At 42.4% G+C, this 17,234-nt stretch overlaps 1 protein-coding gene across 4 annotated transcripts in view; it reads left to right on the top strand.

Moving 5' to 3' along the window:
* FYN (FYN proto-oncogene, Src family tyrosine kinase) overlaps window positions 1-17,234 on the top strand; it is an 83,127-nt gene that overhangs the window by 16,240 nt on the left and 49,653 nt on the right. For 3 of the 4 annotated variants that reach the window (XM_027893042.1, XM_027893040.1, XM_027893043.1), the window contains exon 2: window positions 9,732-9,866. The exons of the other annotated variant lie outside the window; for it this stretch is intronic. The gene's annotated coding sequence lies outside the window, so the exon portion shown is untranslated. The remainder of the gene's footprint in view (window positions 1-9,731; window positions 9,867-17,234) is intronic. 4 annotated transcript variants of the gene reach the window in all.

Here is a 17,234-nt window from a genome sequence, read left to right as displayed (position 1 = left end):
GTAAAACCTTTCAAACCTGGCCCATGACTATCAACAGAGCTAAGGGTATGTTGTTCTCGGAGACTGCCATCAGTAAAGCCTAGTGTAAATTTACAGCACCTGACTACTTTGTTTTCTGTCCTCTGTATGTGGAGTATGTTGCCTTGTGCATAGGGTTCATTAAGCGTGCAAGAAGTTGCTGTAATATAAAGAGTGTGTACTGAATTTCCACCTAGTGCTACCTGCCTGTGCTAAACCACAGCTTACCAAGCGGTTGTTTGGTTTTTCTTGCATCCCATCTCTTAGCTTTACCACTTGAATTAGTGCACAGGATCTAAAAAGGCAGGAATTTGAACCACACCTTTTTCCTGCAAAATGCATACCATGCTTGTGTTAACTTACTGAATTGTTGCATTTGTCTCTGTCTTCTAAAAGGAGTGAGAGGAGGATTTTTATAAGTGCAGCAGCTTCATGTATGACCTGGCAGAATCGCATATTGCTGGGGTTAGAAAGGGTCTCTGGGGATCATCTACTCCAACTCCCTGCTCAAACCAAGGTCAAATTAAAGTTGGTATCTCTGGGTCATATCCGTGCAGGGTTAGGATATCTCCAGCAGTGGAGACTCTACAACCTCTCTGGGCAACCTGTGCTAGCGTTCAACACCCTAACAGTACGAGAGGGGGTTTTTTATGTTTAAACAATATTTCCTGTATTTTAATTTGTGCCCATTGCCAGTTACTTGACACCACTGTGAGCTCTTGCCTCATCTCATCTACTGCCTCCCATGAGGTATTTATATGCATTAATAAGATTGTCCTGATCCTTCTCTTCTCCAGGCTGAAGAGTCCCAGCTCTCTCAGCCTTTCCTCATAGGAGGGATGCTCTAAACTCTTAACCATCTTTGTGGCCCTTTTCTGGATCTGCTCAAGTAAGTCCTTATCTCTTCTGTACCAGGGAGCCCCAAATTTTCAGGGTTCCCTAAATTGAATCCAGCACTCCACACATGTCTTACCAGTGCTGAATACAGGGGAAGGATCATCTTCCTCAACCTGCAGGAAGTGCTTTTTCTATGCAAGCAAGGAGGCTGATGGCCACCTTTGCCAAAAGGGAGCATTGCTGGCTCATGTTCAACTTATTTTCCACTGGAACACTCAGATTTTCTCCTTCAGTGCTGCTTTCTGGCCCTGCTGAGGTCAGCCCTCAGCATGTACTCCCAGTGTAGAGTTCTTCCCCTCCAAGCACAGGACTTTGGATTTCCCTTTAGTGACCTTCAGGAGGCTCCTCTTGGCTCATTTCTGTCAAGGTACCTGTGAATGGCAAGCACAGCCATCTGGGATATCAATCACTCTTCCAAACCCTTCTGAGGATGTACACTCTGCCATTGTGTAGATCACTAATGAAGAGGTTAAACAGTATTGGCCCCAGTATCACCTCCTGGGCTACACCACTAATGACCCATGCAGCAGCAGGCCCTTTTTGCTGCTGATATACCTGTGGAAACCCTTCTTGCTGCTTCTGGCAACCCTCACTGGACTCAACTCCAAGTGTTTTTTGGCTTTTCTAACCCTATCTGACTCTGCTTCCATATCTTGCACACTTCTACTTTGTGTTTTAGTCTGGAGCCACTTGTTTATGTGGGCCTCCTGCTGCCTGTGCCCTGCATGGACCATTCTAGATGGACCATTCTAGAGCTCACAGGAGGTGGTCCTTGAAAATCAGCAGGCTTCCCTGGACCCTTTTTTTCTCCATGGCTATTATCCCACAGAATTCTTCTGAGCAGATCTCTGAAGAGCTGAAAGACTGCTCTTCGTGGGGGTTGTTATCTGCCTTTTTTGAAAAAAGACCATCCCCCATCTCATTGTCAGTGCACCCCATGCTGCCCTTGACCTGCACATCTCCTGATCCTTGTTTGTAAGTATAAGGTCCAGCACAGCATTTCCTATTGTCAACCCAGTCACCTGTGTTAGGGAGCTACCATCAATGCACTTTAGGAGCCTCCTGGATTGAACCCTGCTGATTCGGGTTGGCATTTTCAGCTTTTTCTCATGTTTAATGTGTCTGTGGCTGCTGTTTCTTCGTGTAGACTATTCAGTCATTTTACATTATTAAACTATTGAACATCATCCTGAAATTATGTCCTGTGGAAAGCAGTTTGCAAAAGAAGGTTCAGTTAAGCTTGTACCAAAATGAAACATATAACCCACCTAATATGTTGGGTTTTATTTCCTCCCTTTTTCTCACGCTTAAATGTAAAATAAGCATTATACTGTAGGAACCAGGCAAGGGCTAATTTGCCTCATTTGAATGTGAAAAGGAGCCCACATCCTTCCTGTGCCCTGCAAAGAATGCAGAAAGACTTTACAGAGAAAACAGATGTACTAATATGTATCACTTGTTGGGGGCAGGGGGAATCCAGGGTGCTGCCACTAAAGCAATGCTGAACTTGCAAGAAACAAAAGCACCAGCATACAAAATATAGTTCTGGGAAGCTGACAACGTTGGGACTGTTTTCTTTCGCTTACATTTATGCTCCTGGCATATGAAAAACTGCTATGGAAAAAAAAATATGTATACAAAAGAAAACATGGAGCCTCATTTTTCACACTTTGTCTTCACTAAAGACAGTTGAGTGCCCAAAATGCAAACAAAAGACAGAGGCTCCAGCCCAACTGTAGGGAAATCATCTGCATTTCAGAGTGAGTATTGCCTCATCAGAAGAATACACTACTAACATCATAAACAAAACAAACACAACTTTTGGAAGTATCCTTTAATTTTGTTTGTATTTTATATACCTCTCTAACACATAAATATGAAAGAGCTAATCCTGTTATCTCACAAATAATGCAGAATATAGTGGGGAGGGTTTTAATGGTCTAATGGTTTTTAGCATAGAAGATAGAGAGCAAATGATCTCAGATGTTATTTCTATGGCTATGCAATCCAGTTCAGAGTACTGTCCTTTCCTGACCCATCTGTTTATCCCTTTCCAAGAACTTTGGCAACAAGCAGTCAGCACTGACTGGTCAGTTTGTGAATCCACTGGCGCTCCTAACTTCCCAAATTCAGCAACCTGCCTGATGCAGATTTAGCTCTGTAGCAGTGTAGACTATCTTGCCAGCTTTTAGCTTGCAGACAGGAGGCAGTAGCATGTGGCCATTTACAGTTTATTATATATATGTATTGCCAGTCACAGTAATAAATAGGATAAGTATAGGAGAATACTTGAAAGTTTCCTCTTAAAAGGTTACCTCAGACCTCCTAAATTAAAAACTGGTTTTCAAAAGTAGAGGAGTGAAGCGTAAGAGTTACTCAGATTTCTTTGTTCAGCAGTTTTAGCTAGGTAACATCCATGGGTGGGTACGGCGCTTCGTGAAGATCTTGTGCTTTTTCTCTAAATGCACAATGGCCATTTCCTTACAGACCGCAGTACTGAGGTTCAGAGGGGCAAGAAAGACCCTTCAGAAGTGACATTTTCTGCTTGATGTGCTGTTTGCACCTTTGGGAGGTGTTCTTGATTTGCAGGAGTTTTAAAACTGTAGCACTGACACAAATATCCAGCCATGGATAAGACAGGCTCAATAACCTTGAAAAGGGGAGTTTTCAGCCCACTTACCTAAATCACTTACATGAATGTGAATGCAGCACAAAAGCTGAGGTGTTTGCATTGCAGTTTAACTGCTGGCTTGTTATGTGGGATCAGGCTAAATAAAATCTTGGCCTTGAACTAATATCTGGGTATTGGAACAAACATCTCAGTGCAGCACACTGCAGAAGGAAGGAAGCAGAAGAGGAATTAGATCACCTTCCTGCATTATTTCTTGTAAGTGTAGTCTTCTTACGTATGGAACGCACATTTCCTGTTGTAAAAATATTGTAACAGCCTGCAGTAGTCAAACAACAGATAATCTGCTGTTGCTGAAAACTAGAGTCGTATTAGATGAGCATGTTTAGAGCGAAGTATTCAAAGACTTCAGATGATCGGATCTCTCACACTCTGAAAAGATAGTGAACGTGAACTACATAACAACTGCTGTGATTGTCATATCATCTGTAGTTTTACGTTATGAAAGAAATAATAGACTGACTCTTCATACAAATGACAATGTGAAGGTATGAGTGCTTTTGGTTCTTGCATTTTGTTTTGTATCATCTATGCACTGAGACAGAATCATATGGATATCTTATCCTCTCTTCTTCATGTGCCTTAATCCTTGAGTGCAGGTTTATCTTTGTCTGCAGTAATGCAGGTTTGTGCCCTTAATCCACAAGTTGTCTTACAGCACCATTAAGTTCCAGCTGCATGAATGGCACCAACTCTGTTTTGTGTTAGCAGCCATGGAGGTGACAATCCAATTCAATAACAGAATCATCAATCGTAGAATAGTTTGGGTGGGGAGAATCTTAAAAGTCCATCTATTCCAAAACTCTTGCCCTGGACAGTGAAACCTGCCACTAGACCAGATTACTCAAAGCCCCATCCAATCTGACATTAAACATCTCCAACAATGGAACTGTGTCAACTTCTCTGGGCAACCTGTTCCAGTGTCTCACCACCTTCACTGTGAAAGATTTCTTCCTATGTCCAGGACAAATCTACCCTCTTTCAGTTTAAAATTGTTGTCCCTCGTCCTGTCACTACAGGTCTTAGTAAAAAGTTTCTCTTCATGTTTCTTATAACCCCCTCTAAGTTTCGAAAGGCTGCTATAAGGTCTTCCTGGAGTCTGCTCCATGTTGAGCAACCCCAGCTCCCTCAGTCTGTCTTCACAGGAGAGGTTTTCTAGCCTTCACAGGAGAGGTTTTCTCTGATCATCTTTGTGGCCCTCCTCTGGGCCTGCTCCAACATGTCCAAGGTCTTATAGTGGGGACCCCAAAACTGGATGCAGTACTCCAGATAGGGTCTCATGAGAGCTGACCAGAACCACCTCGCTCAACCTGCTGGTCATGCTTCTTTCGATGCAGCCCAGGATATGGTTGGCTTTCTGGGTAGGAATCATACATTACCAGCTCATATCCAATTTGAGAGCAGGGTTGCTCTCAGTTCCTTACTCCTTCACCCTGACCCAGGTGCAAGATGTTGCACTAAGCCTTGTTGTATTTCACAAGGTTCACAGAGGCCCACTTCTCAATCCTCTCAAGGTCCTCTCTTACCTCCAGCAGTCAATGGCACCAATCAGCTTGGTGTCATCCCCAACCTTGCTGGGAGTGTACTCAATCCCACTGCCTATATGTCATTAACAAAGATACTGAACAGGGCAATTTTAGATTAGATATTAGGAAGAAATTTTTTACTGTGATGGTAGTGAAGCACTGTCGCAGGTTGCCCAGAGAAGTTGTGGATACCCCATCCCTGGAAGTGTTGAAGGCCAGATTGGACGAGGCCTTGAGTCATCAGTGGAAAGTGTCCCTGCCCATGGCAAGGGGGTTGGAAATAGATGATTTTTAAGGTCCCTTCCAGCCCAAACTATTCTATGATTCTATGATTAAATTATTTATAATTCCTGATGCTTTGCAGTCTTTAAACCCTTATTGCCTGAGCATTACAACATATACGCAGGTCCCAACACATCGTAAAAGATTCTGTGGCTTCTGATGTTCAGCCAAACTGCGGACCACAATTTGTGGCCACATTCTGGGGGCAGGTCACATCAAGGGTGATAGACGAAGAAGGACAAAAGTCTGGTTTTTCTTTGTATAGGGGTGGTTTGATGTTCCACTTCAGTGGCTGTAACACATGATATGTCTTCTCCGAGACCACACTTCTTGTAGGCATTCAAAATGGTCATTTTTTTCTGTCTCTCGATCATGACCGGATAGCAGAAGCAGGCTTTTATTGTGGTAGAGTGACCCACTCAAGTAGCTGCAGAAGAGCAAAGTGAGAATCATCACAAGACTTTCTCTTCTTGGAAACACTCCAGGCACACAGAAAGAGGAAGCCTTGAGTGTTTCATCTGGTTTTTGCGTTATACCATTGCAGACAATCTTGCTGCAAGGACTGAAGCAGGGGGGAGCTGGAGGAATGGGAGAAAAAAAAAATGTGAGTAGCAGAGGTGGAAGCCTTTCTTAGGAGAGGAAGTAAAAGAGAGAGGAGGGAATGAGTTTGGGATCTGTTCTTTTTTCTGTTTTCGTTGTATAAAGTTGAAGGACAAGCCACGTTCAGTCCTGTATTTTCCCTCATGAGTTCTGAAAAACTGTACCGTTGATGTGTCAGGTTTTTATCTTTTCCTTTTATACTGAAGTTATTTCAGGAGCAACAGCAACCAGGTGGAGACGAAAGTCTTTAGCTTAGCCTTTTGTCCTCAAGATAGACATCATATCATCCTTGATATGGTTTCCTCCCATAATTTATGTTTTCCATGGAAATAAATATTCTCAGCTTCTCTTCTTGCTGTCCTTGTGCAGAAAACATCAGTATTGATTCAATGTTCTCTGATATCAAACTATGTAGCCTAAAAGTTGCTAGAGTTTGGATATTGCAGTGGTTGGCAAGGCAGGAAGGTTTCATCCTGACAATCATATTGAAAACAGGTCCGCACAGTCCCCTAAATTTTAGAAGAATGGGAGAAAGGGAAAAAGAGTGGTTTGTTTCGAAGTGAGGGAACTATGTTAGGAACTCTTTTGAATGTACTAAGGCCGTAAAGGACTGAATTAGGCTGTTCCTGAGGTTTTAAATCAATATCCTCTCTAGAACAGATGTTTCATGCATGTTACGTGCAACAAGCCAATTACAAGTCATGTAAATTTAAGCTATAAGTGAAATGCTATATATACATCTAAATGCTACTTAAAGATGTTTTTCTTGGCTTTCCCTTTCTTAGACAGCATGTGTCAGTATTGCTGCTGAGAGGTAGGCATGTGTTTGGCTAGGTTTTGGGTTGTGCTTTGTTTTCTCTCGTTTTCTTCGGTGGGGAAAGGAGATTGGATAAAACTGTTTTCTGGTCTCTGTTGACATCAGCACATTCGATCTGCCTGCGTCCAAAAGAATTATGTCAAAGCAATTGCCTGCATTTGTTTCTTAGCGTGTTCTCCAGCAGCACTGTCGCTTGAGGGTCAGACTGCAATACATTAAACTGGAATTGGGGCAGAAACTGCAGCCAGCCTCAGGTCAATGATGCCTCTTGAGATTTGTGAAAGTGACACTTCTGGGGTTCATTGCATTAAATTCCATAGCATTTCTGTGTCTAGTCTGGGTGAATTACAAAGGCAGATGGGATGGTTAGTCTCTCACTCTCCCATATAATTCTGTGTCTGTGTGTCTGGAATAAAAGGACAAGTCTTGCATCTATTTATTTTGTAATATTTCAGAAAAAGATTTTTTGTAATGATGCATTAAAACTCTTTGTTTCTGTGTAGTTTCTGTCTTTTACGTTTAGGAAGATTACCGCAGTTACTTCATCTGTAAAATTATATTTGTGGAGTCCAGCCTCTGTGATCCTTGTAACGGTACAACTTTTGACATAAGCAAGCCTTTACAAGGCTTAAAAACGCAGTTGCACTTGTGCTTAACAGAACATCCTCATGCTGTAGGATGTAGTTGGACCTGTGCCAGAGGAAGAGGAAGAAAAATGCATCCGGGAGGACAGAAAGTATTAAGATGCAGAAATGCACAATTCAAACCATACTTTTGCAGAGTCTGCTTCATCTTTTATTAGTAGTTCTGAAACCTCACTCTCGATTAGCTTTCCCAAAACTTTTGCTTTATTAGTGACTAAAGAGTTGCTAGTTTTGGGTCTTGAGAACTGCTGATAGGAATAGTGGGTATAAGAGGGATGAAGTGGTGGTGTATATGAATACATGTACACATATGTATACACACACCACACTTGGACAGGCCATCTTCGCCCCCAAAAATTTTCACAGACTTTCCTCTTTTAGTTCACTCTGCAGAAGTTTTGTACTACAATTTTACTGAAGTTGGTATGTTTCTTTTATATTCATAACATAGCACTGAGATTTTACTGTGTTGAGCATGCTGTGTTTTAGCAGGTATCACTGACTGAGAGTGACTGAAAGTTTGAAAAACATTTTTCCCACCTGTTGAACAGAAGAATATATGTAGAATCATAATTAAATATAATTAGATGTTTGTTTGAAATAACGCCTTCTAAATCTCTGGAGTGGCATATGTGAACCAGTCCCGAGCTCAAGTAATTGGGATTATTTTATCTGTTTTGCTTGCAGAATTTACACTGCAGCATTCAATCATAAGTGGGTTCGTTCCAGAAGCTTAAAAAGAGATGATGCCAGCAACTGGCACAAATCAAACACTTCCCAGCCTTCCCACTCCTGCACATTGATAGGATTAATACTTTCTGGCCAAAGGCCCAGGTTTAAGACAGACAACACAGACAAAAGCTTGCACTGCGTCTTTAAAAAGCACCAAATCTAAATATTGGCAGGCTGTAGGATGAAGCAAATTCAGTTGCCAGGTCCTTAGGAACCCACCTGCCCAACCTCAGGATAGAGTACCAAAAGCTTTCTTGGGACAGAGCACCAAAAGCTTTCTTGGCAGCACCCAGTTCCCTCGGAGTGGGGAAAGGGAAAGAAAAGACATGTGGATGTCCTGAGTGACCCGGGAGGCGCCTGCAGGAGCAGCACTCACATCCACTCATCCTACTTAAAGACACTAACTTGTTTTCCTGAAGAAGGTAGCTAGTCCAACATTGCATCCTGAAAGGATGAATTTGGGACAGGAAATATCTGTGAGATATGGAGGACTCCTTCCCTCAGCATATTTCTCTGAGGTCACCTTCTGTGGCTGGGTGATGCTGGGATGAAATCCCAGGCAGGGATTCCCAATCCCTGGGGCGAGGTCCCAGTAGCAGGCAGCAGATGAAGTGACTTGCTGAAGCAAGGAGTCACAGGTGCTGTCTCAGTGTCAGAGCTGTAATAACACCCATCAGTTTCCTGAAAGTGCTTTCCTTGGCATCTCAGTGTGAGGAACTTTGTACAGTGAGGTTTTGTGTGGAGCAAGTGCTGGGAATTGAGAGCCTGCAGATCTTGCAGAAGATGGACAGTTGGGTGTCATTCATACTAGATGGTGTCTCATCCCCAAAAGGCTGGAGTTTCCCCTGGAGATATTTTGTAAGCTATGAGCAGGAAGGCTGCCAGGATTACTACCCTGGAGAAGAAGGAGTGTTTCTTGGTGGCAGCACAAAGCCAAGTGTGATGCAGTGGCCAATCACCTGACCTCCAACTTTAGGCAGGCAGTAGGTATCACCTGCAGGAGCTCCTGCTTTTTGCAAGTTAGCCCAACCCATGTGGGTGTGCATCCTTTTTAAATCAAGCATAGTTACTTTCACAACTTTGCAGAGACAGACAGTACATCACAACCTGTGGTGTAAAGGGTTAATTACTGGTTAATTACCCATAACAGGTCATTGCTGAAAAAGCAGAACAAAATTGCCTGTTCACAGTCTGGATTGGAATAGCATTCCGTTCCAATGCATTTTCCACCTTTGCTAGATTAGAGCCTGCAGTTGCCAAATTTATTCATTGTATGAATACTGCTATACTGTGAACAAAATAACAAAATGCCCTTTAAGATTTTGGTTTATAACAAAGCCTTCTGCCACCCAGTTTTCAGCCATTTAATTTCTCTTCCCTGAACACTCTTCCAATTCTTCCAACACTTTTTTGTAAAATGAAGCAGCAGAACCTGATACGTTATTCATGGAGCAGAGGGATGAGAACCAAATGCAGCATCACCGTAACCTACCTACTCATCTTTTGATTTTCATTTGTTTGTACAGCTGAGGCTCACGTTAGCCCTTTTGGCCACAGCCTTGCGTGGGGAATTCATGTCAAGCTGATTGCTTCCCAGGACCCCGGGTCTTATATTCAGTCTCTGCTTTGGAGAATAGAGTCCTCTCTCTCCCTCTCACCCTGTAAGTATGGCCTGTATTCTTTATTCTAATAAGGTCAATCTGTACTTGGCCATATTAACACCTAAACTGGTTCCTCCCATCTTTCTACAGATCCCAGTTGTTCTTGTCAGGCTTGTCCTTTTGTGATTTGTTTTCTGCTGTTGCCAGCCTCGTGTCTAACCACGATGACTTAACTTTAATCCAGGTCACTGATAAGGCTATTAAATAGTAAAGAGATGATCACCAATACCTGGGGTAACCCAATAGGAACCCATTTGTTTGCTAATAAATAGTTTCCCATTTACAGTTATACATTGGTTTCCTTCATTTATCACCTTTATAATGCTTTTAATATGATTGTGGACTCAGAAGTGACTTTAGTATAAAATAAGTTCCAGGTTTTTGCCTGACCTCATACTGTGCTCTCCACCTATGGAGTCCTGCTCTCCATGGATAGATGGAGACACTCCATACAGGCTTCAAAGCATTCAGTTTCTTCATAAAGATATTCTACATAACAAGTCAAATGACTTAGAGTTGTAATACTGTTAGCAAAGCTGCCTTCGTCATGTGAACTTGTAATTTTTGCAAGAAATTACATCAAATTAGTTTGACAGGATCTATTTCCCTTAAAGCCAAGTTAATTGACTTTAATTACAGGGCTTTAAAAAAGTTATTAATCGAGATCTATATTGGTTGTTTTATCCTCTGCAAAATACTGGAGACTCAGCCAATTGGTCTGTAATTACTTTTTACCCTTCTTTAACAGTAGCCAAACATGAGCCTTCCTCCTGCCCCTGGTCCTTCCCCAGTGGCCCACAACTGCTTTAGGTGCAGCAGTAGCAGCACCAAGACTAGATCTCTAACCTTCTGAGACAAGTTTATTTCTAGCAACTCATCTGAATCACCCAGAATTGTTTATCTGCTGTTTAACAACCCCTCTCCAGGGGCTACTGTGGTGGGGAGCTATTTCATTATCATCATCATAAACAGATCATCCAGCCTTTTATCTGTGTGCTATTCAGAAATATCTCCTGTTGCCATCATATTGTTATGAACTATTCTACCATTTTTATTGTTCAAGATTCATTGTTCATAATCTATTTAGAAAAACAAAAAATTACACATCTGATTTTATCTGCCCTAATTTGTCCTAGTGTCTTCTTCATTCCTATATATAATTTCTATTTTATCTTTTTTACTTGTTATTTTCTTTTCCCCTTTCTTTCTTCATGTATCAGTTTTGTATATAACATTTTATATGTTTTTTCTGGTAAACCCAGCTGTTGGGGTTTTTTTTGTTGTGTGTTATTTTTATCTAGCCCATTTTCATGGTTGTAGCACTGGAGGCATTTAGGAAATGTCTTAAACTGCTTGCAATGTCAGCAACTTTCTGTACGTTCTGCCTTCAGCCTGATTTGACTCCCATTCGCTCTAGTTTTGTGAAAGTACCTCTCCGAGAGCATTCACTGTGATTTTAATTTATGCATATATAAAGATAATATGTTAATATATTGCTTGAAATTTTGCTAGTCTGGGTTTGATTGCAGATGATATTAGCTATTTGCACAGGAAGTGCTGGTCCTTTTCAGCATGAACAACCAGTAACCCTCTGGTTTTTGATCATTTCCTCCCACTGAGACAAAGTGGAGAGCAGGGATGCTCTACCTCCTCTACTAAACCGCATATGACTCACAGGCAGTTCAGGTAGCTCCATCATGGGACCAGCAGTAAGCTGTGCTTGTGCTGGCCCTGTAGCTCCTGCCAATTGCAGTCCTTGGCTGGAGAAGGAAGCAAGTAAGTGTGTCCTGCTGAGCACGGCATGGTTGTGTGATCACCACGGGGTTTAGCTTGTGTGCAGTGGAGTTTAGCTACGTCCCACAGGCTCTTCATGTTGTGGTGATCATGCTGTGAACTGCTTCTGAATTCTCTTTCCCCTTCAGTACTGCAAGGCCTACGTTGTGTATGACTCATTTAGCTAATTGGCAAGAGCTTTATTTCACGGGGTTAGGAAGGCTGATCTTCCTTTTAGATTAGAGGTTAGTGACTTGTCATTTGTAGCTCTTTAGAAAGTACAAGGGTGCTTTACTGCTAGGGACATAAGGTTTCCAGCATAAGTAACACAAGCAGGGATTTTGTACTTCTTGTATATAGATGTTGAAGAAGTCCATCATCCCTGTACTCTCCAAGATTGTTTACTTCCAAGTTGTCAGTCACTCGAACAGACACCATTTGTGACATATACGGCCTGTCAACTCCCCTCTTCCATTTAGAACTTTTAAAATTGACTACAACTGTTTCTGTTAATAATATAATCTAAAGGTAGCTATTATTTTGCATTGCTACTTTGCAGGCAGAGGGTATATCAATTCTTTTCAGGTTCGTGTAATTCGCATATAGGCAACTTAAAAAGGTTTATATTCTCATGGCCTCTGCTTTGGTTAATGTTGTCCTCGATATCATGGGTTTGTGCTGCATGTGCTTGTGGTTCCTTATTTAACCCAACTTGTCCAGCCAGCCTGGCTTACAAAGTGTGTATTTTTCCCTATCAAGCAGTCCCTTTCCCGTTACAACACAGTCCACAAACATGACATCTGTCCCCTGTGCTGTCTACCTAGTTTTTAACTTCAGCAGCCTTCTGTTTTTTGTCCTTTTGTGGTAGCAGTGAGGAACTCCAGACAGAATCTCCCAGTCTCCTGAATTGTTGATAGCTGCGTAGTTCATGAGGTGTATCACAAAACATTCATTTTCAGTGAAACCCTGTCTGTCTGCTCCAGATTACCATCCATTCCTGCACTTACCTTTGTGTCTTAAAACCACAGAAACAGAGAAACCTCTGTTGACTGCCTCTTTCTCACGCACTGCTCTTTTCATTCTGCTGATGAGGATGGTTGGAGCCATCTTTGGGGGCACTTGGGGTCAATTGCTCTTGCTCAGAGAGCCACACTGGGGAGGGAGTGCAGGCAGTGTGAAAGAGAGCTGAAACACCACCAGCAAAATGTTACCACAGCGTCCAGTGGATGTATATTTGCTTGGTCTAGATGTGTGCTACAGGCTTGTGGACTACCCAGTGATTGATGGGCCCCAATGTTCTCTGGACCACCAGACAAGGAACACCACTGTAGATATTCCTGCATGTTAAATTGAGCAAATGCCCACTTGGGCAAACTTTCACACTCAGTTCTGTGTGACTAACAGAATCTTCAGATGGGTTTTAGAGCTTCGCAAATGTACCTTCATTCCCAGAGCAGAATTGAAGTACAGTTTCTTCTCCTAAGCATGTGAATCTTTGAGAAAGAATGAAAGAGAAAGTAAGAGAAACAAAGAAATCAGACTTCCTCTGGCTTTAGGGAAGAGGCTAATAAATAGAGTTAACATCTGCTGTTTTGGTCACTCATTGTGTAACAGAAAACCAGATTGAAAGAGACTCATGCGTCCTCCTGAAGATGCCTCCAGAGGCAGTGCTATGACTGGCAGATACTTGTTTAGCCTTCACATTGCCTTAGGCACTCTATTCCAGGTTGTTTTGCTGTCCTTGCCAATGGAAAGGACTTTCTTCCCTGACAGCTAGCCTAAATACCCACAGCTTCTATGTAGTCCATTATTTCAATGTGACTTCCTGCTTAGGCCATGAAGGTTTAAAGTAGGAACTCCTACAGCCCTATAGCTGTGCTGAGAAGATTTCAGTGGCTTGAAGCTAAAGGACCAGGTTGTGGACTTGTAGCTTAGACTCACTGCCCATGACCATTCCTTGCAGATCATTCCCTGACCAGTATGTGCAATGACCTCAGGTTCATGATGAAATAAAATTATCTCTTCTACTTGTCCTCAGATGTGGATATAATACTTAAAAATAGATCTACCATATGTTTAGTGATACTTAGGTATTTTGAACAATGTGAAGGGCCCACTAGCTGTTTGCTGGCTTCCTTTGGAAAATTGTCACTAACCCAGCAGAATCTATTTTTCATGGCTTTTTAAACCCTATTTTCTCTAACTAACAGAAGGGACCTTCCATCACGATTTTTCCCACCACCTCTTTTTTAAACTCAAAGTCCCAACTCTTGAAGCATTTGGGATGTTCTCCCATGCTTATTGTTGGCTCATTCACCTCCAGACTGTGATATTCTAATTCAAGCAGTGCAGCCACCTAAGAGTCAGGGCAGGCTGTGCAATCAATCACCAAAAATGAAAACTCATCAGTTCTACAACCACACACACTGATGCAAAGAGGACAATACGTGGGGGAGAGAAGGCGTCTATCTGGTATTATGGTTTTGTGTTCCTCTGTTGTTGCTACTGCTATCTTGAATTGCTAATTGCTAATTTTCATGAGGCAGAGACAGAGAGAAAGACAGAGAGAAACAGAGAGGAGCAGGCCTTTTTAGGCATAGGTCCATGTGTAACAGTTTTGGTACTACCTCTTAGAGTTTCCTGGGGTAGCAATGGGAGGAGGCAACCTCATTGAGCTTTGTCATACTGCAGGGTCCACTCTGAGCTGAGTAGTACTGATCCACCTTTGGAGGCAGAGGGACTTTGTAGTGGGTTGCTGGTCTGTAGCAGAAGCCAACAAAGGGGAAAGTATCTATTCTTTCTCTTCCTGTTCTTTTGGATTCTGCCTCAATTCCCTTCCTTACTCATCTCCTGCTCTGGTGATTGGCCCATCCAGGTTTGTGTAGGTTATCTCTGCTTCTAGGGGCATTTCCCAGCTTTTTGACACAAGGGAGTGTATGTGGTTAAAACGAAGTAGAGATTGACCACAGACTTCCTAGAAGGCATCCCAGGTGGGACAGTGGCAGCCTGTGGTAAAGCATTGGGACCGGTAGTTTGCAGGGTAGTTGGCAAAAGAGAGTTGAAAATCACTGGTCTTAATGACCTCATGGTTGGAGTGTGTTCATCAACATTGTCACTCTTCTGTAAGAGGGAATGCATGGTTAGGAACTGAAAAGAAAATGAGTGATGCAGATGCACTGTCACCACCTCCTACCAGCAGACTGATGTTCGCCCAGTCTCTGAGCAATGACTACCCTCAAAAAACTCAGTTTTTATTGCTGAGCACAACATGAAATGGTGTAGAGTAATCCCTTTGGTCAGTTGTGGTCAGATTCACCAGCTGTGTTCTTTCCCAGCCTCTTGCGCACCCCCAGCCTACTTGCTGCAGTGGCAGAGTGAGAAACAAAGAAGGTCCTGATGCAGTGCAAGCACTGCTCAGAAGTTGCTAAAACATGGGCGTGTTATCAACATCATTTTGGTCACAAATCTGAAGCACAGCAGGGTTCGGAACTCTGTGAAGAAACTGAACTCCATCCAGACCCAATACACATACTGAAGCTGTCACCTAGCAGTAAGCTGTCATACGCTGAAACCACAGGGGCAACTGTTGGGTTTGAGAAAACAGGTCTCACTAGAGCACGTTTTTGTGTGTGCATGTGTGAGCGTAGGCAGAGTTTTTGTGTCTTCCCGTTACTGATGTAGTCAGTACCTTCAGCACTCTGGTCCCTTACTGGCCTTTGCCACAATGTGGTTGTCACCCTGTTTGGGGTCTCCACCTGTAAGCGTCTTTGCTGTTGTATATGCAGCCAGCCACAATGATGATGAAAAAACTGGGGGTTTCTTTGTGAGCTAACTACAGGCAAATTTTTACTTGTGTTTTTGAAGGAGGATGTTTTTTCCCTGTTGTAACTGGACAAATAAGGGATTTAAATAATACTTTAAAAATATTAGCAGTAGCAACTTACATGAAATGAGACCACCTTGGGGAGGGAATGGGGCCTGAAAGGGTCTCGAAGAAAGTCATCTTCTGATCTGAGACTCAGCTTGCTCCCTTTTCCTTGCCATCATATTCTCCGAGGTCTTCAGTCACAAAACAGAAATCAGACAAGCAGAGAAGAGGTTAGTTTCATTCATGCAGCGGCAAAGGGGAGTGAGGAGGGAGCAGTGAGGTTTTTTTTTTTGAGAGAAAATCTTTTTCTATGCCTCTTTTATAGTCCACAGTGGCAAACAGGCAGAACCTCTATACTGCTTCCTTCCCTTTTTCCCTCTCCCTTCCCTGCCCATCCTGATTCACATTTTGCACTCTGCTCTGTGCCACTCCCATGCTGCAGGTCAGATGAACAACCATTAATCCCGGGCAGGTTCTAAAAATAAGAACTGAGAGAAAAAATATCAGAACACTGTGAATCAAACTGCAGTCATCTTTCTGTTATCTTAATGGGGGGGGAAAAAAGAGGAAATCAGTGGAGACACTCTTCTTCTCTTTCCAAGATACAATTATTCTGGCATTTGCAGCAGTTTTGCCTTGATATAGGTTTTCTAATTTATACACTTAAAAGGCACTTTAAAATTTAGGTGCATTAGCTCAAAATGCTTATGCAGACCATTCACCCAGTTCTCTCTGCTTGTGAATAGAGCTACCATAAGCAGCCTGATGGAGAAGGAATGTAGCTTAAAATCACACTATTGAATTTACATGGTGTTCTCATGTGTTACTCCAAACCAAGAATAGACTCATCCTCTGGGGGGTTTAGCTATAGAGTAAGCAGTATGTTTACTGTGTGTAGCTGCTGCCTTTAGCTGTTAATTTCAAAGCTTCCTTTAAGTCATTTTAAGCATAAAAAAAAAATCCTTTGTGCAGCTATAAGTCTGACTTGCTCTTTGGTTTATGAGCATAAAACCTGCAGGCCTTCCTTCTAAATTAGCTATACATAAGCTTCTTTCTTTTAGATTACAAATGAAGTTTGGATGTTGGTGGGAAAAGAAAAAAAGCACAGAAGAACCTTTTCTCAGAACTGCTTTTCCTGTTCTACGTTTTTCTAGGGCATCTTTTTCTTAAAGTAATAAAAGCCCTGAGACAGTACAAGGCATAACTCAGTTTTACTGTAACTTTAAGAGATTACAGGGTGAGTCTCTGCTTTAATTGCTTCTTATGTTTTGTTCTGAATCGGTTTTGCTGAAAGGGATTTATCACAGAGAGTGGAAGAGAATTCACTGTGTTTTGAAAAAGATAAGGCCATGACATTCAGCTGGCAAAGAAGCCACAGAGAACCAAAAGGGTGGAGACGTGTCCCTTTGTGGGCAGTTTGGATGGTTTGTCTTCTCTTTTTGGATTGGGGAGCTTTTGATTATGGCTGCTCAAACAGCCACATGGTGCTAATGCAGCTTCTTGTGGCCTTGCCAGGTGACCTCCCCACCAGCCAGTCCCACCACCACAACTGTCCCTCAAACAACCACATATGGGCATGGTTATTGTCCCTCCTGCCCAGCTGGAGCGCTGACTTCCTTTTTCTTCTCTAGTTTGTATAATACAAATAGTAAAGCTATATTGTTAATAAATAGATCATCTGGGTTGCAATAAATCTCTTGCCAGAGTGGGATCATACCCTCCCACCG

The sequence above is a fragment of the Empidonax traillii genome, unplaced genomic scaffold, assembly GCF_003031625.1.
Source record: "Empidonax traillii isolate 1590-97213 ecotype Southwest subspecies unplaced genomic scaffold, ASM303162v1 scaffold377:size560545, whole genome shotgun sequence".
In the NCBI taxonomy this organism is placed as follows: domain Eukaryota; kingdom Metazoa; phylum Chordata; class Aves; order Passeriformes; family Tyrannidae; genus Empidonax; species Empidonax traillii.
This window is presented reverse-complemented; position numbering and strand designations above follow the sequence as displayed.